Source organism: Otolemur garnettii, unplaced genomic scaffold, assembly GCF_000181295.1.
Source record: "Otolemur garnettii isolate 467f Iridium unplaced genomic scaffold, OtoGar3 scaffold00081, whole genome shotgun sequence".
Lineage (NCBI taxonomy): Eukaryota > Metazoa > Chordata > Mammalia > Primates > Galagidae > Otolemur > Otolemur garnettii.
Genome location: NW_003852476.1, coordinates 3,760,978 through 3,768,077, shown reverse-complemented (window position 1 = coordinate 3,768,077; position 7,100 = coordinate 3,760,978).

Below are 7,100 nucleotides of genomic sequence, written 5' to 3'. Positions count from 1 at the left end.
TGTTATGGTGGACACTTGTAAGTCCTACCTACTTGGAAGGCTGAGGCAAGAGGATTGCTTGAGCCCAGGAGTTTGAGGTTGCTGTGAGCTGTGATGACACTGCACTCTAATCAGGCTGACAGAGTCAGACTCTTTCTCAAAAAAACAAAAACAAATAAAATCTAGTGCACGTAGAAAACAAGATTTATGGTACAACTGCTCTAGAAAATATTTTGGCAATTTCTTTTCTTTTTCTTTTCTTCTTCCTTATTTGTTCAGTTTTGTTTTGCTTGTTTGTTTGTTTGTTTTTGAGACAGAGTCTTACTCTGTTGCCCAGGCTTGAGTGCCATGGCATCATAGTTTACAGCAACCTCCTGGGCCACAATGCCCGGCTTATTTGGATGAACAGAAGGAAGACCCTGCAAACGAAGGTGTTCAAATTGGGGATGTGGCTGTGAATTTCCTCCTCACTGGGAGCACTCCTCACTCATCCTCAGGCTTCATGACCATCTGCCAGGGGTGGGGACAGAGTGTGGATTGGGTAGGTGAGCAAATGGGACTATTCACACCAAGGTTATTTTTAACTTCCACCTCTGTGTTTCCATGAAAATGGCCCCAGAGCCACCACAGCCTGGAGACAAGGGAGTAGGCAGGTCACTAGAAACAGAAAGTATGGACAGAGAGAAGAAAGATGGAAACTTCATTTAATCGCTCTAGATTCCTTCCTGCTGCTGGATTTGCTCAGAGCTTTGTGTTGTGATGTTTGCACAAGGAAAGGAAGAATCTGTATTGCTTTCTTTTTCTTAGGAGTTACATTCCTGCTGAACAAATTCTCAGCCTTATTATTAGGTTATAAATATGTTTCTACCTGTGTTGTGAACTGAAGGTGCATTTTGTGAAGGATGCCAGTAATGAATGAAATAATTAGCCCCCAAACAGCCCCAGGCTGTTGGGAGGAATGGAATCTCAGAAAAAGTGGGTGGCCACTGAAGGTTTGGAAAGAAATAAAACACTTTCAGAATCCCTGGGATCTGGCCTTTGGATAGTTGTCAAAACTCTACCTTTGAAATGCGAAGATTCTATCAGAGGCTTAGTTTTTGTTCACTTTTAGTAAGGACAACAAAAAATTAAGACAATGCATTCCTTCGTGAAAGGCTATAATTTGCATATTACCATCTTCTACTTGGGTAGTGTACTGAACTGACAGTGAAACTAACCTGGGTGTAGAGGGGATACATACACACCCAGAGCGCCTTCCACACCGGGACACACAGGGTTATTTTGCTTGGTAAGCAATTGCATATTTCTGGGGTTAGTTGGTTGGCAGCTCAACTTCTACGCTTTGTGGAGTACATATTTCCTTTGTTCAAAATGTGCCACATATTTCTGATTACAGCATGGAACTTGGGCTGCAGAGCAAAACAAAGAACCCTGCAAATGTTTATGCCATATGACTTGAGGCCATGCTGTAGCATATTTTTATGACAATTACTTTTGCCTTCTTCTTTTGTGATTTTGGAATTACAGCTTGCCACTAAGTAATTAACTCAAAAGTCCTATTGTAATCAATCCTCCTTCTTTGTCTGGGTCAGGGGAAATAAATTACACCAAGTATGGTTCCAATTCTAACCAACTTGTATGTCAAAAAGTCATTGCTGGCGGTGCCCGTAGAATAGTGGTTATGGCACCAACCACATACACCGAGGCTGGTGGGTTCGAACCCAGTCTGGGCCTGCTAAAACAACAATGACAACTGCAACCAAAAAAATAGCCCCGTGCCTGTAGTCCCAGCTACTTGGGAGGCTGAGGCAAGAAAGTTGCTTAAGCCCAAGAGTTTGAGTTTGCTGTGAGATGTGATGCTGAGAGGGCCAGAGTAGCTCCATTTTGTTGTTTACTGCACAAGCCCCATTCCTAGCTGTTTGCTGCACAAGCCCCATTCCTAGCTGTTTACTGCATAAACTCCATTCCTAGCCCTTCACCCCAACCTCTGCCAGTAAAACCTGCAGGGCCACTCCCTGCTGCCTCCCCCACCCCTGGTTCCATAGCCACTGTGAACCATAAACTGAGTCAACTTAGGCAAACAGCTGCCATAATATACAATAAGTTTCTATTACCTTGAAATACAGGTATTTCCCTCCAGCCACCTAATGAGGCTGCACCAACTCTAGCCCCTGGTTAAGAGACCCTCCACCCCTCACCTGTACCAATCCAAATTCTCCTTTACTAGTGAAATCATCAACCACCAATCAAGAGTGTACTCGTAATGGACCCTATCCTTCTTGCTTTCTCTACCCCATAAAAACTTGCTCTACCCCAAGTTCGGGGCTCTTCCTCAGTGTGTACACCAGGAGAGTTCAGGCCCGGGCTTCCCGGGCCTGAATAAAACTCACCTCTTGCTTTTTACATCGGAGTGTGTCTCGGACTGTTTGTTGGGGCCACTTGAGAGAATTTCTGGCATAACAATGCCACAGCACTCTACCCAGGGCAACAGCTTGAGACTCTGTCTGGGGAGGGGGTGGGGGGCATTGCTGTGCTCTTACTTCATGATCAATATTGAGTAAGAGTTGGCCAGTAAAAGTGGTGCTCATATTGGATGCAAAAATAATGCCCCTACTGAGTTTTAAGTTTATTGGCTATGAAATAAATGATGCATAAAGCTGTAGTGAAGATTAAATATAATGTACATAAAGTACTTCAGCTCCTAGCATATAATAGACATTCAATAAAAGGTGCATTGTTAAAATCAACAACTGGGTTAGGCATTCTTGTTTTATGCCGTCCCAGAGCTATTTACATATCTGTCTCCCATGCAACTGGACTTTCTGTCTATATCCCAAGCACATCAACCAATGTAACTTGTTGAATTACAAAACGTAGAACAAATGCTTTTGGACTTTTAGTTTAACCAGTAGTTCTGCTGCCGTCATACTCTAAAGGCTTCCAAAAGATTGGCACTTCTTTCTTGATATTTTAAAGCCTAATAGTGTCCATTGGTACAACTGTAACATAAACCAAAGCTGTAAAAATGTATTTGGATATGATTGCACTCTTAAAATGCTCACATTAATGAAGGAAGTAAAGATCCAAAAACCGATTAATCTGAAACTCACAGCGCAGTTCCTCAATGGATGAAGTGTACTGTGGTTGACTATGTGTATGAGACCACCGTGACGACACTCTGCTGAGCCAAGGAACAAAGAATCTGAAGGAGAGACTTCTCTTGTGGTCAGGTCTGGGGAGTTCGTGAGGACAAAATTTTAAAAAGCCAAAGAGTCTGGAAAATAACTTTAGGGAAACTAAAAGCAAAGCAAAGACTCCTTAACCCTCCCCTAAGTGTTGAAGATAGCCCAGTAACGAAATAAGAGAGACCCCTCTGCTAAAGTCCCATTCTTAGCATTTTGGTGTGCTCAAGTACCTCTGAAAAATCCCTGATGACTCTGCCTTTCGATAAGTCCACAACTCTTTCAGCTCTTCCCAGAAGCAGTGTGATAAGCAGGTGTCATTCAAGGAGGATGAAGGTTTCTGAGTGTTACTGGATGAAAGTGCCAACTCTTATTTCTTGAAATATCACTGGAAAATAATGAAATATCATAAAACATAACAGATTTGGCATGCAGTGGTATTGAAGCAGATGGATGGAGGCGCGTGACAGGACCCTGGTGACACTAATGAAACTCTCAATTCTGCTTTTACCATGAGCTCATGTTCCAGCAGAGAACTCTAAAAAAAAGGACATATTTTCTCTAAGCGAAAAGTTTTCACCCAAATTCTTGGATCACCATGCTTCTCATTGACTTCAGATAAAGATTCTTTTTGATACTAAGCCTGTGGTTCCCACCCTGCCATAGCAAGAAAGCAGAGACTGGATCTTGCGTGTCAAGTGCAGCAACCCAAGTCCTGATTGACAAATGCAACTGAACGGGAAGAACAGATGCCCTTACCAGCCAACATACCATATCATGAATGCCAAAAGTATTTTGAAACTGGAAAGTATTTCTAATGTTTTTAAAAATCGATATACCCGTATAATTTATATTCAATCAGTCATGTATTATTTAATTGCTTGTCACAAAGGGGAGGTTGTGTTCTCAAAATGTAATTTCCAGAGGATTAAGAAGTGTGGCAAGATGCCAATCATTGAGCTGGTTTCCCGGTAACCAGTAGGAGGCTGAAGATTTTATATGGAAAATTCTGTTTCTCGAGGCCAGGTACCTCCTCGGCAGCATGGCCTGCTTCTCCCAAGCCACCTGTGCCAGGCGTGTTCTACTGTGTTCAGCAGACGTGCACTGGGTGCCCACCGTGTCCCTGCCCCTTACTGGGCAGCAGGTGCACAGCTGAGATGAAGCCTCAAGGACCTTACAGATCCAGGGCTGAGACAAGCAAACCAAATTCACCTACAGTGTGGAGCAATAAGGACTCTATCAGGAGACAAAAAGCACTAAATTAATGTGAAAACTAGGACCCGCTGAAGGCAGCAGGGGATAGCCTGACCCAGAGAGAGGCCTCCAGTGATGAGTGGAAGTGAACACAAACACTATCTGAAGGTGTTAAAACTTGCCTCTGTGTAGTAACGTTCTCCCCTGCCCTCCTCACAGGACTGGGGGTGTTCTGGTCCCCCTATCCTGCTCTGCCCAGGTGGGAAGGCGGGGCTGATAGAGGGGGTGGAGGGACGGCAGTACACTTTTTGAAGCAACACTAGTCTTTGCCCCTGAAGCAATAAACTGGCTTCAGAAAATAAAGATGGCCAATGATTCTCTGGAAAATGTTTTATTTTTTATTTTATTTATTTATTATTTCTGGGACAGAGTTTGTCTGTGTTGCCCTCAGTGTCACAGCTCATAGCAACCTCAAACTCTTGGGCTTAATTGATTCTCCCCTGTTCTTCTCACAGGATTGGGGGTGTCCTGGTCCCCCTGCCTCAGCCTTGCAAGTAGCTGGGACTACAGGCACCCGCCACAACAGCCAGCTACTTTTAGAGGTGAGGTCTCCCTCTGGCTCAGGCTGGTCTCAAACCTGTGAGCTCAGGCAATCCAGAGTGCTAGGATTGCAGGCATGAGCCATAGCACCCAGCCAGATGGCCAATGATTCTCAACAACTACTCTCTAGACCAGATCTTTCCTTCTAAACCACAGAGAACTGCCTGATAAACTCATTTTTCAAAGGCAAATTAAAAAATCAAGATAGTAGGTAGCAATTAGAAGAGGATCGTATGAACTTGTGTGAACAATATTCAAAAAACAGGTAACTTCCGAATTAATGGAATTGAAACTTAAGGAGAACACTGAGGATAATACATAGGTAATTCTGTTATACACAAGCACAAAAATGATTGGTCAGTGCCTAAAAGTTCCTTCTGGGTCATTAACTTTCCACCATTCCAAACCTTCCCAGCACTTGAGCCAGAAGAAAAACCTCAGGTTGAGTTTCATAGGTGTGTGTGACAGGACCCTGCAGGCCTGCCAGGAATGGTGAGGGCACAGGGGGTGTGAGAAGGATCTCAACAGTACCTACTACAAAGGGAGAGAAGGAAATGGGGAAAAAAAAACTGGTGATAAACCAATGGAGACTTGGTTTTCTAAAAGAGAAAGGAGAATTCTATAACTTATCTCAGAGATCTTGACAGTAACCTGGAGGGCGGTAAAAATATATTCCTGGAATGGTTTGAAGCAACTGTAAGAGGAAACAGAAGTGATGGGAACCCAGAAATAACTTATGAGATTAACCTTATCACTTTTTATTTTATTTTTTTATTATTACTTTTTATTAAATCATAACTTTGTACATTGATGCATTTATGAGGTTCAGGGTACTGCTTTGATATACAATGTGAAATGATAACATTGAACTAAGTAACACATCCATCACAATTAAACTCATTTCTTAATAGTTTTGAAATGGACCATTGGATCATGCACATTAGGAGAAGTCCCCCCAAATATCCTCCCTCTTCCCATATCCCCCCTCCCGTCCCCTCTCTCTCCTTTTCCCTTCTACTTTCTGGACTATAGTTATGTTTTGCCATTCGTATGAGTGTGTAGGTGGTTATATATTGATTTCATAGTACTATTGAGTACATTGGATATTATTTTTTCCATTCTTGAGATACTTTACTAAGAAGAATATGTTCCAGCTCCATCCAGGTAAACATAAGAGATGTGAACTCTCTATTTTTTTTATGGCTGCATAGTATTCCATGGTGTACATATACTACAATTTGTTAATCCATATATGGGTCAATGGGCACTTGGGCTGTTTCCATGTCTTGGCTATTATGAATTGGGCTGCAATAAACATTCTGGTGCAAATATCTTTGCTGTAAAATAATTTTTGATCATCTAGGTATATACCTAGTAGAGGAATTGCAGGATCAAATGGTAGGTCTACTTTTAGTTCCTTGAGTGTTCTCCAAAAATCTTTCCAAAAAGGTCATATCAGCTTTCATTCCCACCAGCAGGATAGAAGTGTTCCCTTCTCTCTGCATCCACACCAACATCTGTAGTTTTGGGATTTAATGATATGGGCTAATCTTACTGGAGTTAGATGATATCTCACAATGGTTTTCATTTGCATTTCTCTGATGATTAAGGATGATGAGCATTTTTTCATGTGTTTGTAGGCCATTCACCTATCTTCATCATAGAAGTTTCTGTTCAAGTCTCTTGCCCACATGGAAATGGGGTTATTTATTCTTTTCTTATTGATGACTTTGAGTTCTCTGTAGATTCTAGTTATCAGACATTTATTGGAAGTATAACCTACAAAAATCTTCTCCCATTCTGAAGGTTGTCTGTTTGCTTTACTTACTGTGCTCTTGCCTGTGCAAAAGCTTTTTGTTTGATGGGATCCCAGTAATGTATTTTTGGTGTTGCTTCAATTGCTGGGGGGCCTTCTCATAAAATATTCTTCCAGGCCAGTATCTTCAAGTGTTTTCCCTGAACTCTCTTCTAGTATTTTTATAGTTTCATGTCTTAAGTTTAAATCTTTTGTCCAGTGAGAATCAATTTTTGTTAATGGTGAAAGGTGGGGGTCCAGTTTCAGTCTTCTACAGGTCACCAACAAGTTCACCGAGCACCATTTGTTAAATAGGGAGTTGTTCCCCCATTGAATATTTCTGATAGGCT